Source organism: Lacerta agilis, chromosome Z, assembly GCF_009819535.1.
Source record: "Lacerta agilis isolate rLacAgi1 chromosome Z, rLacAgi1.pri, whole genome shotgun sequence".
Lineage (NCBI taxonomy): Eukaryota > Metazoa > Chordata > Lepidosauria > Squamata > Lacertidae > Lacerta > Lacerta agilis.
Genome location: NC_046331.1, coordinates 32,488,894 through 32,512,470, shown reverse-complemented (window position 1 = coordinate 32,512,470; position 23,577 = coordinate 32,488,894).

The window sequence follows — 23,577 nt, the reverse complement described above, 5'->3', positions numbered from 1 at the left end:
TCTTCTGTGGCAATTAGCAGCTTCAGGAGACATGACTTTAATAAGCACAATGGGTCAAGGGAAAGAGAGTTGATTCTCCCTCTCCCCAGTCAGAATCAGGGGCCCAATTTGTTGAATTTTGTAATACCGGGACTTCTAGTCACAGAATCTGCACATTTGACCCAGATATTTTAACAAAGGTATGGAAATCTTCCTAATAATACACACACACACACACACACACACACACACACACACACACACACCATAACTGGAAAAAATAAAAATAAAGGGGGACACTCCAGAGAAGCCAAATCCCTACCCTAATTAATCTATAAACCTAAGGCTGATTAACCTGATGGCTTAATTAAACTCTACAATGAAAACACAAACAAACAATCTAGTTGAATTCTCATGAGTGATTTAGTTTAAAAAAAAAAAAACAGAAAATCTGCAAGTCTGCAGCTATTAATCCATCTTGAATTAACTGTTTCAGAACCCTAGGTTACTATTACAGAAGCAACATTCAAATGAATTTTTCACTGTTTCACTTGAACATAAGGTGATCAGATGTAGCAGGCACAAATGAATTCTCCTAGATTACTTTTAGACGTCTGTGATTATTCATTTGTGATCTGCAACTTGAATGTTTGAGGAAACCTGGATTCCTACCAACAGTTGTATTTTTTTATGTATTACATCTCTCTTCCTCTAGAGTTCAGAACAGCCAGTCATGCCATTAGGGGCAGAAGTGGGAGGTAGAAAGCCATGTGTATTATTTCTGTTATGAAGTATCCTCTTCTTTCCCTCTACCCCGTTCCATGCTTTACAACTGCTCCTACATTCCCTGCTACAGGAGGCAGTTTGCAAACTCTGAGTACATGCTGCTTCACATTTTAAAAGCTTGTTTAATTCTAGTGCCACCACAACTACAGAAATAAAGTAGTGTTTGCTTCTTCTGCCCAGAGATTAAACACCAGAGGGGTTTTTTTTGGGGGGGGGGGGGTTGTAGAAAGGAGAAGTGGATGTGGATGTGTATGAACTTGAAGGGGAAGGCTGCAGCCATTTTCAATGGCATGAGTCTGTGATTGTCGCACACCACTACATGTAGTTTGTATTATAGTTACTACTGCCTGTACAAAATTTGTCCTGCTAGAAGCAGTCTTGGATAAGTCACTTCGTTCTGTCTGTCCCATTATCTGTAAGATTGATATCACGCTATACCTCAAGAGTAGGGTAATTTCATGAGAGTGAGAGTTGTTGTGTTCAAGTTCTCTGTACATAGTATTGTATTAAAGACTGCTATATTAATGCAACTTTTTTGTACTATTCCCTCTTAAAATGTGGGTTTTTTTGTAGGAGGGGTTACTGGGTTGTTTCTGTTTTTATTTTGATTATGTATTTTGTGGTTTTATATTTTGATTTTATTCTGTAAACCGCCCTGAGACCTCCGGGTATAGAGCAGTATATAAATGAAAACATAAATAAACAAACATGTTTTAAAAGTAAAAATAATATACAGTAATGAACATCAGTTGCTGTGTGCATCAAGTGTGCGAGAATTGACAAGAACAAGGAGAAGGAACAGCAGGCTAGTTGCATCCATTTGCCTTGGTCTCCCCTTTTCTTTTTGTATAAAAACTAATATGAAAGAGGCCTCTCAGCATTCTCACAGGCCCATATAAGATCAGCGTAAACAGTTGGACCAATGAGCACTTACTGTTCCCAACCTTAACCCTGTGGAAAGCCATCTAATTAGACTTCAATTTGATTTTGACCTGTTCTTAGGAGGTAATTTAATTATTGTTTGCTTTTTATACTTATGTTATATATTTGATGTTAGCTGCCCTGAGCCCGACTTCGGCCGGGGAGGGCGGGATATAAAGTTTATTATTATATTATTTGTTGTGTATTGATTCAATGGTTTTTATATCTCTATTACTATTTTCCGTATTCGCATTAGGGTAAAGTAACTGCCTTTCTGTTCCAGAAGGAACAGCTACTATTGGGTCATTTAAGCTGCTGTATTTGGATCCTCAGTCTTATTGGTTTCCATCAAAAGGCAGCATTGCGATTGCTTGAAATTGTTCCCTCCAAAATGTATCCCTTTCGAGCAAGTTCCCTGTCTGTATAAATGTAGCTTCCTTCTCCTCAGTTAGTCAGTCTTGTCTTGTTGCCTGAATAAAGAATTGTTACATGAAGAAACTGTCTCCTGCTTACTATGTCAGAGAGCTGAAATCACTTACTGAAATCACTAACCCCACGCTACAACATTATTATTGCCCTCTCCCACTTGGGCACTGGTGCAGATTGGGTCCGGAGGGAGAGGATGAGCATATGGAGTAGGGCACACTGAGAGCATCTTGCCCAGGGACCTTCCATAATGTGGAACCAACTCTGCCTACATTGCGGTCATATGCTAAATTACAATCCATGCAATTAGCATTCCGAGAATAAAATGTTAGGGTAGAGAAAGAAAGTGTATACCAGTAAAACCAGGATAAGCCAGTTCTGAACCTAACAACATGGGTTGCGCTCAATCAATGGTGTTATGGAACAGGCTAGCAGAACTTCTGCTCCATTTTTGTCTCCTATCTTAAGAGCAGAGTTAAAGCTTTCAAACTGGCCAGAGTTAAGGTTGCTAGCTACTGACAGCAGAAGTTTCTAGTTTGTTTGTTGCACTACCTTGCATTTGGGAGTTCAAATTGCTGCAATCCTATAATGACTCTATAAACAATAGGCATCACATCACTAATCCTATCCTCCCCACCACAATCGTGTGTGTGTGTGTGTGTGTGTATTGCTTCAAATACTTTTGCTTCAATAAAAACTTCCTGTAAGTATTAAATGTGGATTTGGAAACTTGAAACAAATAGCTTTTATCTATACTGAAGACAGAATCTTGTCACAGGGACTCAAAGGACCATTTTATATAAGTTTGAAATGTGGCTTCAGATTCTTCCAGACAACGACTCATAAGAAGTGAACAATTTCAGCCTTGCTCAGAACTAATGAAAGTACACTGGTAACCCCCCTGGGAGGTTTAGAGCATTCTCAGTTCTCGAGCACGTTTGTGAGATGTGGCTGAAACGCTGTCAGATTTATGGAAATGTCAACTTCACATACCGGTACATATTGTCAAAATGTATATTAATATCAGGCAAGTGCAAGATACTTGGGCTTCTAATAGTATAATAATTGCATTTCACTACACACAACATCTACTATTGTTTCATTATATAGACATCTATTAAGTGAACTGCAGTCCAAATTGCTGGAAATTGGTGTGGTGAGGTAATCAGAGGGATAGATTTGACCAGAGAGGTGGGCATTAGAACCCTTGGCCAACCATGAAGCACACTGGGTCCTCTTGGATCAGTCACATACTCTTAACCTAACAAGGCTATGGTGAGAATAAAAAAGGATAAATTCAAAATATGAGTTTTGGGGGAAAGAGTGGGGTGCACCTGGAAACAACTCTGAAAATCCTAGTTGCGTGGAAGAGGTGGTTTATAAATGGTTATACAACTAAATAAAACCTAAGCATGTTTACTCAAAAGTAAGCTCTGTTGCACTCAATGGGTCTTACTCCTAGTTCATGCACTTTGTGTGAGCATTATTTATCATAGAAAAGGAATGCATTAAGAATGAATATTTAGGGACTTTCATGTCATGTTCCCACAACATGACATGAAACACAAAAACCCTCACATCTATGAAGCACTAAAATTATTGGTCAATGAAATTCTGGTAGGGGAAAATACTTCTATAATTATTAGCCAAGATCCAGCATGGTATGCAACTAAGTCCATATGCTTCAATAGTCTTTAATTTGACTTTGGACACCGTATTGCAAATCGTATTTGGAACTAAGTGAACTTTCAAAAGCATTTGGTGATGGAACATGGATGTGTCTGTTATTTTAAGATAAAAAGGGGTGTGGAGACCATCTCACTAGGCACATAGAGGTGCTGAAGGTCACATAAAGCAGCTCTCTGGATTCAATCTGTTGGTGTGGTGTGGTTGAGAAATGAACTTTGAATGGATATTGTTTTCATTCCCCCAAAGAACGGGGGTCTGACTTGGACCTCTGTACACCTTCAAAGAGCATGACTTCCCCCACAGAATCCTAGGGACTATAGCTTGTTATGGGTGCTGGAAACTATAGCTATGTGTAAGCTACAGTTCCCAGGAGTCTATGGGGAAAGCCATGTGCTTCAAATGTGCACTAAATATATGGTGTGTACACAACATGAGTCCCTGACACACCCACATTCTTGCCATCCATTTAGAACACACTCCAAAACTACCCCACCCACCTGAACATAGTGACTACTTTAATTATTGTTATATTATTATTATTACTACGTGTTATTATTACCTATTATATTATTATTATTACCTATTAGGCCCCTGGGCCAGGTTGTTAGTCATTATTACTGGTTTGGGGTCAGCCTAGTCTCTTCTGTCTGCCCTATAGATCAACATTGCCCTCTCCCACCTCACACAGGCATAAGTGTGGACAATTCATTTGTTCTGATGAGGTCGTGGAACTTGTCTTTCACCCTTTCAAACTCTGTTATAGCTTCCTGAATAATTAAAATGTTGCTAGTGTTGGCATTTTGGGGGCTCTAAATCATACAGATCTCTTCCTGGTTCCTTCTTCCAAATAATGTGCATTGCAATTCATATTTAATGTAAGACCATTTCAACAGCTTTGGTTTCTCTAGCGCCCGAGACCGCCATTCCAGCTTCTGAATTCCCTGCATTTTGCAGCTAGACAAAAAAGCAAATTGGAATTGCACTTGGTTTGCAGCTGCATGGCAAGCAGCCATTCAGATTTACAAGAAATAATAAGAGCAGTGTGATATTTTAATTAGCTGATGCAGTGTGCACTGGAAATTTCTGAAGATTCTTCAGTTTGGTGAGAGTGAGAAATTCCGAGAGAGAGAGAGAGAAAATTTTCAGGTCTTTCCCCTTCCCTTTTATATTTATTTTAAAAATGCTTTTAGTCTTCAATGCTTAACACACTTAACTGACAGCAAAACCCACTGGGCTAGATCCAGCAAGTTATACTCAGAGAAGATCCACTGAAATAAATGAACATGACTAATGTACATCTACATACCTTCCAACACTTTGAAGCCAAAATCTGGGATGCCATCTTTCCACACGGCTGTTCCACGCCCCCAAAAAAGTGCTTTCTTGGGCACAGCACCCAAAAACATATATTTTAGGGCAGCACACAAGATTGTTGCCCTAGGGAACAAGCTTTCTCAGGGAGAAATAATGCGAGATCATGGCAACCAAAATTGCCACCACACACACACAAACACAAACACAAACACAAACACAAACACAAACACAAACACACCAACAGCAACTCATCAGCACTGGTCTCTTTCCAAAAATGACCTGAAAACCAGCAAAACTCACTGAGAGCATTGTGGTCCTGCTGGGTGATGTCTGTTGATATGGCTCCTACATTGTGGGCTAAATGCAGCCTCCAGACACTCCTCAGTGCTCTTTTTGAAACAGTCTGATTCATTTACATTGCAAGGGCAAGTAGCAGAGGCCTGCTGCTGAACACAGAGAACAAATGGGAAGACAAACAGTGGCAAAAAGAAACACCAGCAGACAATAACAAGGACCAAAGAAAAGGGTGTTTTTTTTCAAGGATGTTCAAGGCTGTCATATGGAGGATGGAGCAAGCTTCTTTTCTCCTGCTCGGGGGGGGGGGGTAGGACTCAAACCAATGGATTCCCGTTACAAGGATGGAGATTTGGACTAAACTATTTGGATGCAGAGGGATGGTGGAAGGAACCTCCAAGGGAAGAAGGCTCAGAGCCCAGGGATTGGTGGTGGACATTGATGAGTGGGCAGAGGAAGAAGAGGGAAAAGAATGGGAAGACAAGGTGTTGAAAGCTGAAGAGGTAAAAGGGCTTAGTGAGCTGGGAGAGTCTGTGGGAGAGAAAAATCAAGAAACTGAAGCTAAAGCTGGCAGGTGGGATTGGGGAAGGTCAAGAGTCAGGCTGGTGAAGGTCTCCCTCTTCCTGCTGTGACAAGCTCCACCCCCTCTCCCATCTCCCAGAACCAGGAGAGGTATGATGCAGGAGAAGCAAAGGCAGGCACATGAGCACAGGCTTGGGAAAAGCCCTGGAGAGGAGGAGACAGCTGTGGGAACCTTTAGTCTTGGCAACAGATTTCATGGAGGAAGACCCACCAGGAATGAGTTGCTCTACTCATGAGGTCTGATACTCAGCAAAGTCTATGCAGATAATTATGCTAATAGTTAACTCCAACTTTCAACTATGTGGTTACTGACCAGAACTCTCTGTGACACCAGCAGAGCCTCCTTTCCTTCTGGGCAGCCTATGCTGACAGGCTGCAGCCTTCCTGGATGCCAGGCGAGAATTTTACCAGTTGCACCTGCTGTAGCCAGGGACCTTCTGCAGGTACACCCTCTGCCCCACACTTATGGGCTTCACAGTGACACACAGCCAAGGTACCAGGCTAAGAATACACTTGCCTCTGTCTGCCCTAGAAGCAGAGGGATCAGGCTGTCCTACCCAGCCAGATGCTAGCCCTGGAGGTGGGTCAAGGGCAGAAGGATGGCAGGAAGCCTGGCACAGGTTTTTAGGGAAGAGGCTATGAGAAGGCAGTGTTCACCTGGAAGGTGATCTCTGCATTGCCCATCTGCTTCTGCTGGCACTTGTCATGCTCTATGATCATCGTGCGATAAGCCTGCTGCAGCTGCCAAAGTAAATGAGCAGTCACGCCCTTGTTCACAGTGTAGATTTTTATTACCCTCTTGTTCCCAGTCTAGAGTTCACTCCTTCTTCCCTGACCGGAAGGGAAGGCACCACTTTGTGGTTTGCTTCAGGTTCCAAAATGTCTTGTGCCAGCCCTGAAGAATACCTTCTGGCATTAGGAAGCAGCTGACATGCACGTGACTCATCATTCTGAGCAACATATTGCCCATGCCAAGACTGAGCTGCCTCATAGATTGCCTCTCCCTGCTTGTTCACCTGCTAAACCATCGACTTGCCTGCAAACTGACAGCCCTGGTATCAGCTACGTAAAGCTCATGAGAGAAGACTCCGTAGTTACCTCTCCCCATAGACCTGCTTATATTTAAACAGTTGTGCTTATATAGTTTACCAGACAATTACAGGGAATACATGGCTTTAAGGTGCTCAGACTCGTTCCTCAGACGTGTACTTTAACTGATGACTACCCTGTTAACTATTTTTCAAAGCAGACTTCTAGCATTCCCATAATTACGTTCTTGGTGCTTAAGTGCATTCCATCAATATTTAATGACAATGCTGGATTTTTATCATATGCTACATCACACTTTTTTTCTGATTGAGTCAAACACTCCAAACAAACAAACATGTTCACATTTCTAGAAAACAAAGCGTCCCTGTTAATGACAAGCATTTTTCATCGTTAGCTGAAATTTGCCAAGTAAATGAAAATACTTCAAGTACCACTTTGTGCTCCAAACAGGTTTTTAATCAATAAATGTAAATCCTAGCAAACTACCCACTGGGGCCAAACCAGCTCTCAAAAATTCTCTGTGGTGGCCTGATCAACTGCTAGAGGCAGCGGCAGCAGCAAGGACCTTGAAACTGAAACCTTGGCAACTCAAAACAGGAATTACACACACAACACCTTTCTAATAGAAAGTCTGTTAACTATTGTCCCGAGCCTGGTGGAGATGTCATGGAGGGGATGGTCAGATCTTGAGCAGGAATGGGAAGAGATGAGAGCTGTAGCTGGATCACCCTGGGAAGGGTTCTAATGGGATGGAAGTAGTGCTTGAGGGATCCCAGGAGGTATCTGAGTCTGTAGAGGGGACCAGAATTTTGTGGAAGTTCGGGGAGTGGAGAGTTGGATCCAGGGAAAGAACCAAGTGGGTTGCCGGAGGAATGTTCCATCATGTGACATTGTACACACCTAGTCAGGTACCTTCTGCCGTGGAGCTGCCTTCAGTGCCTCACCACTATTCATATGGAATCTCCTTCTTTGTGGGAGGTGACTGATAGCAAGCTGGATGCTGATCTGGCATTGACACCACCTCCAACTTCATGGACAGAGAGATGTAACACTGGTGCAAACAGACCTTGCAGGTCCAACTCACTTGAAGGAGCTCCCTCTTGCTTTCCCAGTCTTGGAACTCCAGGTGCAAGTGTGTAACTTGTACATAACTTTTAGCAAGCTCCAAGGAAGATGAAGAAGGACCTTCAACTGTACAGGGGCAGGCAGTCTTTCAGGTAGCAATGGCTCTGCCCATCTCCTGCTATCAGAGACAGCATGGCTCTGGATGCAAGTTGCTGAGAATCACATATTTGGCTGTCTTTGGCAGCTGCCACATCAAATCTTGCAACAACTATAAAAGTTGCTCTGTTACAAATAAAAATAAATCAACAATTATTTGCAGTTGACTTTCCGCTCAAGAGGTGGGTCTAAACATTTATTTTGGATCACAAAGGAGTTTGGACAATAACATAAACAATGCAGCACATACAAATTATATGTGTAGGTGCAAATTTATGTTGGCATTCTGAGGGAAAGCCACCTGCAAGCAAAGAAGGGTGGGGAGGAGAAGGGGAAGAAGCCTCAAGCCCCAATGCAAGAGATCTGAGGCTCAAACCCCCAGGGCCATCTCCTAATAATACACATGTTCCATGGGAAAAAAACTTGAAAAGCCTGTTCTCTCAACTTTTCTGACACCTGGTATAGCTTGAAAGCATATGCTCCCCCCCCCAAAAAAAGTCTTTAAAAAATAAAAAAAAAATAAAAAAAAATGGAGTAATTGATGCTAACTCTCTGGAGACAATAGTTTCTTGCAGCTTTGGTTAGTGATTATTATTTCTGATGTAAAAGCAGACATTGTTAAAATATAATCCCAGCCATCTGTCTGCCAAAATTAGTTAAGCAATGTACAAGCCTCATTTTCAAGTGTGTGTGTGTTTGTTTGTTTGCTTGATTTGTTTTTCATTTTTTTATTTGAGTATGATGTAGTCCTTTGAGAATGAGAAACTAGAAGAGGTAGAGATGTAAGGTATGCCTGAAATGTAGCAAGTCTGCTCACCCTTTCAGTGCGGTGGCGTTGCCGGATGGCAGAGGCTCCACTTAGGCCCCGACAAAGGAATCGGTGCCCCATCTGGTTATCAAGAACCAGATCCTGGCCAGCATCCTGGTTCGGCAAATGGGAATACAGGCTTGGACACAGGATGGGCCAGGGGGCGGAGCTACCGGAACCGAAATATTTCCCTTAGGTCCACTCCCTGGCCTTTTAAATGGCCCTCACCTGGGGCTATCTGCTTTTCCTTCATTGGGTTCCCCAGCCACCCACCCTTGGTTCAAGCTGATAGTCAAGGATTTTTGCTGTGGCTATGGTGATTGTCGTTTTATGGGGCCAGGTAGGAATTTGTCCATTGGGCAAACTGGCTCCAACCCAGTGGTGTTGCCTACCTCATAGCGATCGTCACAACTGGGTTGGGCATTGGGGTAATCCTTTGTCTTGGATGGAGGGGAGGTTGTAGTCTTCGCCTGCCCCTCCAAACGCTGGGGTATCCCGTTAAAGGGATCCAGGGGGAGTGGCCATGTCTGTGTGCCCAGGGGAGCCAGGGCTGAAGACACTCCCCCAGACGGCAGTCCCTGCGGGTGTCACCCTATTTAATGTCTTAGGAACCCCCACCTGGATTGACCACGCGCCAGTTCCGACAGGTGGGCCGGAATTATTTCGATTGTGCCATGCCCGAGCCTAACCTCTTTCATCTGCATTCAATAAAGTTGTGTCTTGTTTCAATCCAAACCAGTCTTAGTGGTCTTTTATTTATCTGGGGTTGGGGACTGGGGAGCACAATGCCTGTACCTGCAGGTATCCTGACACTGAGTTTGTGTTTGTAGTTCAGGGAGTTTGCAGTTTGCGGACCAGGGAGGGGGAAGCTCTAAAATGGAGGTCACTAACATGGTGCCTGTGGGTGTAATTTTTAGGGGTAGCCTTGCGTGTTAAATGCGCTTTAAATGTATGGTGCGGATCCGCCCAGAGAAATCGAAATGGATGTGCCTTGTGTACAGCACAAGAGAGTCAGCAAAGAGTCCGAATTAAAATCCAGAAATAGAAAAGGGAAGGAGAAAGAAGCAGAGAAAGAGATCTGGTCATTGAGCCACAGTAGACAGGGTTTATGTACATTCTAAAGCTTTAGACCTATCTAGCCTTTTCTTGTGAATGGAATTGAAATTAGAGTCATACGCCCCAGCAGCATATGCAATACTCACTGCACATTGGCTTGCTAAGCTTTTCATTAAGTTTGAGATCTCTCTCACGTTGGAGGTCATCCCTTGCACCCTCCTGTGCGCGCCTTGTTTTGCTGGAAAATCCATTTATCACTTTCGCAAGGGAAGACTCTACAACATAGGATGCAGCAAAGCAGTAAGATCTTCTTAAACCGGTCATTCCCAAACTGTAATGCTGTGGCACAGCAGTTGAGTGCTGCTTATTTCATATACATATGCCTTTTCCATCTAAATTGCCTTGATTGTCTCAAACAGAAAAGCAGCATATAAATAATAAACTGAATAAAACAGCCATTATGAGAGTGCCACAAAAATCGAATGAATTGAATGTGCGAATCAGGGAAGTTTGGCCCTCCCTAACACCCATCAGCCTTAGCCTCCATTCATCAGCATGGCCAATGATCAGGAATGATGGAGTTGCAATCCAAAAATAAGTGGAGGCCTGCAGGTTCCCCAACCCTAATGTAAGGGCTCCAGAGCACACCTAGACAAAAATAGACTGCAATTGGTCCTCCCTTCCAAAGTTAAGGTGCGTAGTATCCAAGCATAGCAAAGCTATTTTGCTATCTGAAACAGAGTGCACCTTTGCAGGTGAAGTCAAGCTGTTGGAAGGTTGAAGTGCCTGCTGTGGCTGTGGGTACAGATTCAGGAGAGACATGTTTTGGGGCAGATGAGGGCATCTTGTTGTGCTGCTGCAGATGCACCATGGTGTTTCTTCTCATAAAGAACCTGTATTTGGAGGGTGGGTGTGGGAACACTGGCGGAGGAAGAGGAGTGCAGGGGAAGCACACCGCCCCGGCGTAATCCCAGCAGGGTGTCATCGCGGCTGCCCCCCCTGCTGGGCACCCCGCCCCCACAGGCAGTGCGCCCCACACCCAGGACACAGGCCAACCCCGTCTTTGTCTGCTCTCTGCCCCCCGATGCTGGAGCATGAAGCTCCGCCACTGTGTGGGAAGGGGGTAATGTTGGTTGGTGGGATTGTTATTTCATACCATTTTGAAAAATTATACATATATATATAGGAATGGTCACAGCTGGTGAACCAACCAAAGCTGGTAGAAGGCACTCTTGGCTGCAGAGCTCAAATATTCTTCAAAGACACCCCTATGAATCACATGTAGCAGTAGTCTAGTAGTTTTGTGTCCTTCTAATCAGCCTTCCCCTTAGAGTTCAACTCAGATCTACCCTTTTATCCAGCACCCTGGAACAGGAAACAACATGCTCTTTGAAGAATACTCTCATGAGCTATGAATACTCAACATTCTCTTCTCCTAGCTAAACATACTCAGTTCCTTTAAATTTTGCTCTCCACACCACACCACCAACTGTCTTCACTGCCCTCCTTTGAACCTGTTCCAATATATCTACATTTTTCTTAAAATGTGGTACCCAGACTTTGGAAACAGTGCCCCAAATGACAAGAAGAGAAGAGAAGAGAATAAAATTAAGTGGAACTTCCCGTAGGGAAGAGTCATAGCTCAGTGGTAGTGGTAGTGCTTTGTATGCAGAAGGTGATTAGTTCAAAGCCCTGGTATCTCCAGGTAGGGCTGTTGAGAATACCTGTCAACGTATACAATACTGAGATATAATACCTGGGTCTGAAATTCAGGAGAGCTGCTGCCAGTTTGTGTAGGCAATACTGAACTTGATGGACCAACGCTCTGACTCAGTAGATAGCAGCTTCCAGTGTACATGTGATTCGAAAACTATGAAGTCACTTCAGTGCTACTAACACAGCAAAAACAACGCAGGAGGCTGCAATTATGAGTTACCAGTCTCTGAAGCCACAGCAGGTGCTGTGATTCCCCAGCAGTTTGAGTTCACCCCTGGAGGCACACTCCATTGTCTCTCAAGGCAGATGGGTGCCAACAGGGTTCAACTGAGGTAACATTAAATCACATTGGCCTTTTTTTTTGCAAGCAGCAGCAGTGAAAACATATTATTGCACAGCTAAATTGAATTCAGCAGCTATCTGCTGTACAGAATCTGGCTGCTTAAGATTTGCAAGACACAAGCTGCCATCTATGTGCCAGTAATGAGTCCTTGAGAAGCTGCCATTTCTATCTCTCCATCATCACTCTAACATAGAGACTATATCACAACAGTCCTTCCTTTTAGAGCAGTTTGGTGCCTAAACACATTCCAAATTACTAGACTCATTGACAGTAGATAAGTGAAGAGAAAGAAAATGATCTCCCTGCAAAAAAGGGGGGGGATTTGTTACTCAAACACCAAAATCAAAGTGAAATTAATGGTTTATTGCAGGGGAAATGCTGCAATTTTCCTACTGCCTAGAGGGTAGCTTTTTTGTTCTCCAAACTGTTTGATTTTGTTCTCTAAATGGTACAAGTCAGCTGCAAACTAAATACTAAACTAAACTGGAAAGCAGCTGGGCCGGCAAATAAATAACAAGGAAGAGGTTTAATCCCTGAGCAAAAAAAAAAAAGTCTTATAGCTCCAATGAACAGCTGGCAGCTTGATTAGTAAAATGGGATGGCTGACAACTTGTTCTTGTGGTTTGCTGTGCAAAAGAAATTCAGAATAAAGTGAGTTCCAAAGGCTTTTTGCACCTATACACAAATCAGGCGGGCCAACTCTAGGAGGCGTAGGTATCGTCCTCCCCTTCAATATGTGTCTGAAGAGGGCCCAGCCCCTGCAATATTGGGGGGGGGGTGCTGGCACAATGTCACAGAAGGCTGAACCAGCCTGCATGGCGTTGAGAGACTGTGTGATGTCATGTGACATGCACCCCACCCCCCAAAAAAATCTTGGGGCCAACCCGGTGCCACTGACACAAATCAGCAGCCAGTCCAGATTTCTTGGCTACACTACTGGGGCTATATTGGGAAGGGCTGTATGTAGTTCAGTTGCAGGGAATCAGCTTTGCATGCTGAAGGTCGCAGGTTCAATCCCCAGCATTTCCAGGTAGGGCTGAAACCCTGGAGAGCTGCTGCCAGTGGATGTGCTGGACCCATTGCCTTGTCTCAGACTGGATGAGAGCCAACAGACTGAGTTCAGTCCAGATAAGATTGAGGCACTGTCAGTGGGCGGTTCCCCAGACTAGATGGACTCTTAGTACCCTCTGTAGGAATGTGTACTAAATTTGGATCCCTTGCTATCACTTGAAGCTCAGGTGACCTCAGTGGCTTTGAGTGCCTTCCATCAGCTTCAGCTGATGGCCCTGCTGCACCTTTACCTGGGATAGCCTAACTTCTGTTGTCTATGCTCTGGTTAGATTACTGTAATGTGTTGTATGTGTGACTGCCTCTGAAGATGGTCCAGGAGAATTCAGTAGCCAAGTGGCTCACTGGGGCAAAACAGTCTGAGCATAGAACACCAATCCTGGCCCATCTTTGCACTAGCTGCCAATTAGTTTCTGGGCCCAATTCAAAATACTGGTTTTGACTTATAAAGCCTTAAACAGCTCAGGACCATAATACACTAAGGACCACCTCTTCCCATATGAACTGTCCCGGACCCTGCGATCATCATCTGAGGCATTTCTTCATGTGCCTCCACCATGAGAGGTCCAGAGGGTGGCAACAAAAGAATGGGCTTTTTCTGCAGCGGCTCCCTGTTTGTGGAATGCTCTCCCCAAGGAGGCTTGCCTGGTGCCTTCATTACATATATTTAGGTTTCTCTTTAAACTGGCCTTTTAAATGTGCCTGTGGGAGGGGGTGCTATTGGTTTGTTTTTGTTTTATTGTGTCTTTTGTGTTCTCTTTCTGTGTTCTTACATTGTGAACCACCCTGTGATCTTCGGATTGGGGGCGGTATAGAAAATAAATAAATAAAAGGAGGGTCAACAGGGACTAGCCCACCTTCCAATTTGTACCCATGTAAAAGTAACTCAAAACATCAGTCCCAAGGGGATATTGACTAACAACAGAATAAAGGCTCATCAGGTCCAGCAACCTATTCTCGCAGTGCCCAGCCAGATGCCACAATAGGAAGTTTGCAAGCAGGACCTGACTGCAACAGCCTTCTCCCCACTTGTGATTCCCACCCAGTAACTGGATTTCCGAGGCACACTGCCTCCAACAGTGGAGGTAGCGCACAGCCATTATGACTAGTTGATAGCCAATAGCTGTTGATAGCCTCATCCTCCATGAAATTGTCTAAAATTCCTTTAAAGTCATCCCACTTGACGGCCATCACTATCTTTTGTGACAGCAAATTCCATTACACTCATACCCTGGATTACAGCCGCTTCAAGTTGTGCGTTTTCGGGTTGTGCACCGCGCTGAACCCGGCAGTACCGAAATGGGTTACTTCTGGGTTTCGGCACTAGCGCATGTGCAAAAGTGCTAAATCGCGCTTTGCACATGTGCAGAAACGCCGAATCGCTACCTGCGAATGCTGCAGGTTGCGAATGTGCCTCCCGCACGGATCAAGTTCGCAACCCAAGCATCCACTGTATTTATCTAGGAATGTCATCTAGATGTCAGCCAACAAACACCAGTGCATACCCTCCAACTTTTCACAAACAGATAAGGAGCATGGTTGTGTTATTTCATATGTTCCTCCTCCTCCTCCTCCTCCTCTTCCTCTTCCTACCGCTATCCATTGCAGTTGGGCCTGTTGCACTTTCTGTCTGCTATACTCCTTTACAATCAGCTTCTACCAATCTGAAAGTCAGAAAAGCATTTGTTCTTTCGGTTAAAGATATTATTAGGAAGTGGATTTGTCTTACAAAAGGTCCACGGTTTAAAATATACTCCAATAGCTGCAGCCTGTGAAATGGCAGTCTGTGCACGACCTGATTCCTTGGCTTCCAAGCACATGCTTCTATTGTTGAGGGTCGAACAATTGGCAAAAGTAAATTGCAGGCTTGGGGCCTTGATCTAGAGTGCAAAGGGCCTTTAATCCTTTGCACCCCACTGTATTCTCACCTACCTGAACTGCCTATTTTCATTGGGGAAAGCTGTCATTGGTATAATTTTCCCCCCCCATCCCTAAACCGATTAGCAGATGGGGGTGGGGGGTGGGCAGACAGTCCAGAATGGGATTGCAGCAAAGGTTAAAACCCTCTAGCACCACAACAGGGTCACATTCAAAACTGGGCTCCTATTCCAGCAATTTACTTGGTAAACTCCACTGACACATTTCATAATGATAGAAATGATGTGTCATCCATTTTGGCCCTGGGTAGGGAGCTGATCTCTGAAAAAATGATAAGTGCAAGCAATTCGCACAAAAAAAGCAAACTACCAAAGCATCTCCAAAGGCCCCAAAGGGACAAAATATAGACTATTAATTATATCCAACTTTGCATCTGATGAACAGGACTCTCGTCCACAAAAAAGCTTGTGCCACAGAAAATTTGTGAATTGAGGCTCCTTGCTCTTTTAACTGCCATTTGGTGCAATGTTGGGCTAGGGACTGAGAGACCAGGGTTCCTATCTCTAATCAGCCACAGAAGTACTAAACAAAATCAGGGGACGGGCTGCAGCTCAGTGGAAGAGCATATGCTTTGCATGTAGAAGGCCCAGATTCAATCCCTGGCATCTCTAGGTAGGTGAATACTCCCTGCCTGAATCCCCTGGACAGCTGCTGCCGGTATATATAGACACTAGCAAGCTAGATGGACCAATGGTCTGACTAGGTATGAGACAGCTTCCTATGTTCCTGCCTTCAGAGGCCCTGTAACAGGTGCTCTAGCAAGCGAAGCAGAACTTTCATAAAGATTCCTAACTATCTAGGCATAAATAAACAACCTCGGCTGAAGAGCGGGTCTAATTGCCTTTCAGAATTAATGAGTTATTATTTGGGGAAACTTGGAATCTCTGCAAATTAGCAGCATCAAGTAGTTCAGTTGTTCTAAAGTAATTATTGATGAAGTCCTAATGGAACAGATTGACTCCTGATGAAGCCATGAAAGGCAAGAGGCCTGTTAGGTGAGAGAAAAAGCCTGCATCCAAAGATGTAGTTGCACCACACCAAATGGCGATGGCTTCCAATTTAGGAGCAACTATCCAAAGAGCCACAGTTAAGACCAGGATGTAGCAGCTCGATGTAAGCCTCCACCGGCTTTTGTGAGTCTCCCCACCACCACCCACCCAGACTCAATTATCGCAATGCCTTTTAAACCCCATATGGGTAATTCCCACTGATTACAACATCACCTACCGCTGAGTGCAAAGCTGATCCACTGCAGGCACCGATGTTCTTAATCTTTGCCAGCACGCTAGCAGTGTCTCACAAGGTTTTTGCATTTTCAGGTGAAAGGGAAATGAGACTTTCAAGAAGGGCTTCGATGAGTAAGTACAGTCTGAAAATGAAGAGATTATTGCTCCTTGAAGATGGTGAACAAATGGTTCAGAAAGGAGGGGCATAGTTCCTTTCTGTTGCTTGTTTCTCTTGTGGTGCTGTTATTCTATGCCTCTAATTAGAATACCAAGGATTGGGCCTCCACAGAAATGGTATCCAATTAAAAAAAGACACACACAGGGGTATCACTCTTTTATAATGAGATGTAGAACAATAGATGAGAATAGTTACAGGAAAAGCCAACCTCCCCCCCCCCACCCATGTGAATGATTTCAAACATTCACGCCTTTTGGGAACAAGTTAGAAATGTAACTTTTACAGTATTTACTGAATATATAGGAGTGAGAGCCTCTACACCCTGAAAACAACTGCAGTCAATGAAAATAAAACCTTTTTCAATGCCCCATATTAAAAGGGTATATTTAGCACTTGTTTACAAATGAACAATATCCTCATATTTATACCATGCTGAATACACACTTAAAAAACAAACAAAAACCACATGGACAAAGACTAACAGTGATGTCACTCGCCACCAGTGATATCACAGGCATTAACCAATAGGTGCCTGTGACAGTTTCACAGCCATGTTAATACAGAGTAGCTGAATGGTAGTGCACATTAAAAAAAGGATTCAGATTAACTTACTCCAGGTATGGTTAGGAATCTTATGTTATCTGAAGCTCTGGGGAGCTACTGCAAGTCAGCGTATGATTGTGGACAATACGGAGCCAGGATTGATCACTTGTCTGACCAATGGTCTGACATGATATAAGGTGGCCTCATATGTTCCCAAGGCAATGTCAGTGCTAGTGTTGTGAAGATAAGTGCATCTCACCACCAACCTCTGGCTCTAAAGTGAATCTCTGTTTTTTGTTTCGTTAGCCCCTAAATGTTTTGTTAGTCCCAACTAAAGAAGAATGGCAATTTACTGTATATTCTGGCATATGACTACTTTTTAATCCAGGAAAATCTTCTCAAAAGTCGGGTGTCGTCTTATACACCGAGTGGAGAATCTGCAGTCGAGTATATCTCAAACTCTATATTTTAACTGGAAAAGTTGGGGATCGTCTTATACGTCCAGTCGTCTTATACGCCGGAAAATACGGTAAACTGATGGAATATGCGCAGATTGCGAACCTAACAGAATAAGAGAACAAGAACAACATACATTTAAAGAAGATTGGAAAATGTTCATTGAATATATGGAGGGAAATTGTGTATTTTTGAAAACATAGGCAGCATTAAGTTTTGATGGATGTAATAATGGAATACTGAATGGTTTAGTTTAGATAAAATATGCAGGGATTTATGTTATGCAAAATGAACCATGGAAAGAGAAGAAGGGAAGTCAATGATATTTTAAGGTTGTTTAAATGAATCTTCTAAAATGTAAAACAAAATTTAATTTTAAAATATAGAAAAATAAATAAAGTGAATCTCAGATTTCTATCAACTTGGAGGGAAGAAGGTCCCTTAGAAAATGAAATACTTCTAAAATGTCTTATAAGTACATAACATAAATTTATAAATTTATATTTAAAAAACCACATTGTTAATACTCAAGTGTTGATAACAGCAATCATTTAAGCAAAGCTTTTTTTAACTCAATACTCACCCAAATTGTGCACACACACACACACACACACACACACACACATACTCTTCTCCACCCACCTGATACACGTTTCTTAGTAGAGGCACAGGTGGCTCCCACAGTAAACAGATCACAAATCATCAGGGAATTCTTTAACCCATCCCTTGTCTGTTATTCTCCTCTCTTCTCATCTGAAAAACAGAAGAAGCACAAACCTTATTAAAAAGTGCTCCAGGCAGTTTTTAGAACTAATATTTGATGCTACAAAAAAACGTAGCTTCCATTAGGTTCAAGGAGTCTATTTCTTCTTAGCCTTATGTTACCTTACTTCTCTTTTAACAATCCGATTACTTAAAGGGATGCATTCATTCCCGTTCTGTACAGCAATGTTCCTGTCAGCGGTTGTCACTTTTTTTGCCATATAGTGCATGATGTGGCATTACAACAATCACCTGCTCTGTTTTTATTACAGTCCTTGCATTGAGCAATACTACTGTGGTCACTGGGTGTAAAAGGGCATTCTTCCTTTTTGCATAACTAGACTCACCCATATTTTAAAAAATGTTTGAATGTGGTTAAGTCCAGCTCCACCCTAAACCATGAATGTAGAAGGGTTTCCACTAATGTTTTTGGAAAGTGTGTAAAACCACTTGATCCAAAAGATCTTCAAACAAAATTGATATATTCCCCCCCCCCAGATAAAGTAATGGATGAAAATGCAGTGAGAGAATCTACATACCAATTAAAAACAAAGTTACATAAAATCATCACTATTAAAAACAAAGATGAAATCATTAACAGTTTAAACAAAAGTAGACATGCCAAAACAAAAAATATGTTCATCATAAAGTGAGGGTGTTTGCCTAATGAGAATGACCAGATGTCATCCTTACCTGATCAATGAGATGACAGGCACCTATGTGACTATCCTGGTGGGTCCTGGACTTGGTGAGGTGGTTTCATGGTCAAGGAGGTCACATGGGTGGAGCCAAGTTGTTACAGTTTTCTCCTCCTCTTCCTCCACTGCAAAGATTCTGGGTTGCATCCAACTTAGTCCCACCCAGAGTAGGCCCATTGAAATTAATGGACCTAAATCAGTCATGGCCTTTTCTACGGTGGCTCCCCACTTGTGGAATGCTCTTGCCTGGCATATATCTTTAGGAGCCAGTCAAAAATATTCCTCTTCTCCTACGCCTTTGGCTAATTAAATAATCTATATGGCCTTTTAAACCGGGGGGGGGGGGGGATACTGAGTTTTTTGTTACTACGGTATGCATTTTTAATATTGTAAAGCACTCTGTGGTCTCAGATGAAGGGCAGTTTAGAAATTCAATGAACGAATGAATGAATTGTGTCAATTGGGTCTAATATGAGTAGGACTGCTTTTGTATACAGCCCACTGTAATCCTTGAAAGCAAGCAGCTTCACCAGCTCCTTCATGCTGCCATCCTTTTGCCTAGAACAACCAGTATTGCCCCAAGAGGATAGAAGGAAGGAGCTTGCACCTTCAAAAAGCAATGCAGAGTTTAATTGTCCAGAAGAGGCAGTGTGGGGCAACCATTTCCCAGAACCAACCCTGGAAATTCCATCTCCCCGATCATACTTGACTCCCCTGCCAACAACCCCACATTGGAGAATGAAACATTCCTGTGCTCTTTCCTTCTATTACGTCACAACAGATATTCTTTGTCAGAATTTGGGGGTGTTCCCAAGCTACACAGCTTAGCAATTTTGACATTGCCCCTTAGGCTCAAAGAAGTTTAGTTTTCCTTCCTGTTGTTTGCAGTTGGTAGTTACCATATAGGCAGGCATCAGGAGGGGCCTAGGCTGCAATCCTAGGCCTACTTACCTGGAAGTAAGCCCCACTGAATTTAATTCTGAATAGGCATGGTTGAGTTCGCAGCTTCATCTTGACTTTAACAAAGGTCTTATTAACCTTGTTCAACTGCCTCATTGTTGAATTATTACACCTTCTGTTTGCATTCCTTTGCTTTGCTTCAGTCCTTCTTAAATATGGAAGCACCACATTGTGGCTGGCCTGGAAAAACCACCACTAACAGAACAGTGGGATCTTTGCTGAATTCTGCATCAGTTAGCTCTTGCAACACAATACAAGGGCTCCAGTTAAGACTTGTTACTGCCTCTGTGGACTGAGTCACAGCTGCCCTGAACACTGGTTTTCCGGAAACATATATTTGTTGATTCAAGCTCTTATTGTGCATGAACAAGGCCATTTATAGGCACATATATTCTTTGGGCAAAGTCAAAACACCTTGTCTGCAGGATATGCACTAACTGCCAACTTGCTACTGGGCCAACTTCAAGGCTTTGTTGGTACTGCTATATCAACTTGAGAGACTGCCTTAGCACATATTTACCCCCCAAAAAAACTTTCTCATGGAAGACCCTCAGATATCAGAAGTTCAATCCACAGTAACTGGAAGCAGGGATTCCAGTGTATGGACAGCATCTCTTGTTGAGATTTACAAGCACACACTATTTCTGTAAATAACAGACCCCGTTTTTATTTCAATGGGCTTTTCCAGCTGGGTGAAGAAGTCCCTGCCTAAGATGCTTGATCTTTTATAAAATCTTCATCATCATGTTGTGACATCCTGGGGACTTGAGCAAAAAGTGAGGAAACTCATGCCTGTCACTGGAAGCTAGGCTGGTGAGCTGAGTACACACAGTCATGCGTACTCAAGCCTCCAAGCTGTCTTCAGGTACAGAAGTGTGGGAATACACTTCGTGGGTTCCTTTGAACCCGCGGTTATTTGTTTAATTTAATGATTATTTGTGTACTACTTTATGTATTCTTCCTCACAAAAGTGAAAGCAAAAGCAGGGCTCAGTAGGCATTTTGCCACTGAGATCCCTCCGCCTAAAATTCTAGTTCCAGAGGTTTTCAAAGTTGTCAATGGTCGTTTATTCTGCTTCCCGCCTTTTTGGGGGGCAGCAACAGCGTTCCTATTGGTAAATATATCGATCATGACGTTGCACTTGGTTATCAATAAAAGGCTGAGGCTCCCCGCTTTAGGCAGATAGACAGGATTGAACAGCCGTTCAGTTAGTTGGGGTTTTTTGGGGCTGAGGGTTGGATGGGTTGGATGGGTTGGATGGGTTGGAAGCGCGTGCAGGTGGTAGTTAGGTTTTAGTTTGCGGAAGATTTGGCAGTAAAGGTTTAGTTAGGTTTTAGTTTAGCATAGGCTTAGATCGCGGAAGATTTGGCGGTACAGATTTAGTTAGCCTTAGCATTGCGGAAGATTTGGTGGTGTAGGGACTTTTAGTTTAGGGGACACTTAGAATAGTGATAGGTTCAAAGAAAGTCTAGAAGCCTATGCGGGTCAGCCAAAGCCATAAAGGAAATTATGGGTCTGTCTTTATTTGGGGAAGAATTTTGGTTTTAAAAAACGTTAGGGGTTTCACTTAGTGCTTTGCAACAGTGTAGGAGGTCACAAGTCATCCCAAGTTTAGTCACGAGGCAAGTATTTTATTCCTACTCACTCACGCACCTTCAGATTTCGGCCTGGCGGACAGCGGCGCGTCCCGTTCACAGGCTTGGCCGGCGCCCGTGCATTTACGCATGTGAGGTGCTGGCCGCAGATCCCCAGCAACTGGAATCCCATGCGTAGGTGGCCTAGGCTTATGCATGGGAAGCTCCAGCACCGAATCTCCGCACAGAAGTATTAGAAGCAGAGAGCCAGTGTAGGGCAATGGCTAGGGTGTTGGACTAGGACATGGGAGACCAGGGTTCTACTTTGCACTCGGCCATGAAGCCCACTGGGTGGCCTTGAATCAGACACTCTCTCAGCTTAACCTACCTCACAAAGCTGTTGCGAAGATAAAATGGGGAGTGCAAGACCCATGTATGCCACCTTCAGTTGCTTGGAGAAAAAGTGGGGTTTAAATGTAACAACAAACCGATTCTACGACTGGGGATCCTCAGCTCTGTGTGCAGCTGCCCTTTGTGATGAACCCCTATGACTGCAGATTAGATCATTTTCCTGGGCAGAGAAGTGTTCTCAGGCACAAAGCCAGCCAGCCAAGCTGGCATTGGGTTCTCCTAGACAGAAAAGACTGTAAAAAGGCTTCCTGCTTGAGCCCAGACAACAAACGCCTTCCTGGCTTTGGTGTGTTTAGTATGTCCCATGGTTCTGTCTCCCTGGTGCAGCTCCGGGCTCCCACTTGGCAGCTGCCTTGAGAAGCAGAAGAGTGTTACCATGTGAAACAGCAATTGGCAGGCAGGAAGAAAGAAAAGGAGGCATCAGCACTCACAATTGGCACCTGGATTGGTCATGTCTGGTATGCATGTTAGGAAACAGGCCTCCTGCTCCTGCATGCACCACAGAATAGTAGGCCTACCTTCGGCACTTCAGCCTCCAGCTTGAGTCCTCACATTGGCCCTAGCTTCATCAACGGACAATGTAAGAAGTCTAGGTCTGAGTATGGCCACTACCAGAGGTGGACAGGTTCCCCTGCACTGTTTGCCAAGCTCAGGGGCTGCAAAAATCACCCCAGAAATCTGTAAAGGACTGTGTCAGGAAGACGACATAAACTTGTCTACCACTAGACCCTGGGCAGGCTGCTGAGATTTCACTGGGGCTTGCCTAGTGCCTTCATTACATATGTTTAGGCGCCAGATAAAACAATTTCTTGATAATCAGGCTGATTCTATGGCCTTTTAAATTTATTGGGGGGTTGTTTGTTTGTTTGTTTGTTTGTATTACGTATTTTGTGTTCTCATTTTCTATTTTTATGTTCTGAACTGCCGTGTAATCTTTAGATGAAGGGCGGTATACAAATTTAATAAATAATACAGTCGTACCTTGGAAGTCGAACGGAATCTGTTCCAGAAGTCCATTCGACTTCCAAAATGTTTGAAAACCAAACTGTGGCTTCTGATTGGCTGCAGGAAGCTCCTGCAGCCAATCAGAAGCTGCGGAAGCCCTGTTGGACGTTCAGGTTCCAAAAGAACGTTTGCAAACCGGAACAATCGCTTCCAGGTTTGCGGCGTTCGGGAGCCAAAATGTCCAAGTTCCAGGGCTTTCGGGATTCAAGGTGCAACAAGCTCCTGGTTCCCAAAGCGTTAAATGCCTTTCCAGTCATGTTAGCTGATCAGGTATGAGAGGCAGAGCAAATTAGATAAGGAGGAGGCAAAACAAAAATACAAGTCCAAGTTTGCAACTTCCTGGGCAGGGAGTTTGAGTACACAATCTGCATGGCTGCCCTATTTTTATTTCTTTTGATTGCTTCAACCCTGCCTTTTTCATCCCATTGCTAGGTTATGCTCACCTACAAAATATGAATGGTTATAAAAGGAACACAACCAAAACTTACATAAAAGGAACGTTTGGCCCAGGAAGATTTTAGCTTTTCGGTGATGTGCTTGGAGCTATCTTGCTGCAGCTTTCTTTCCTGGCCT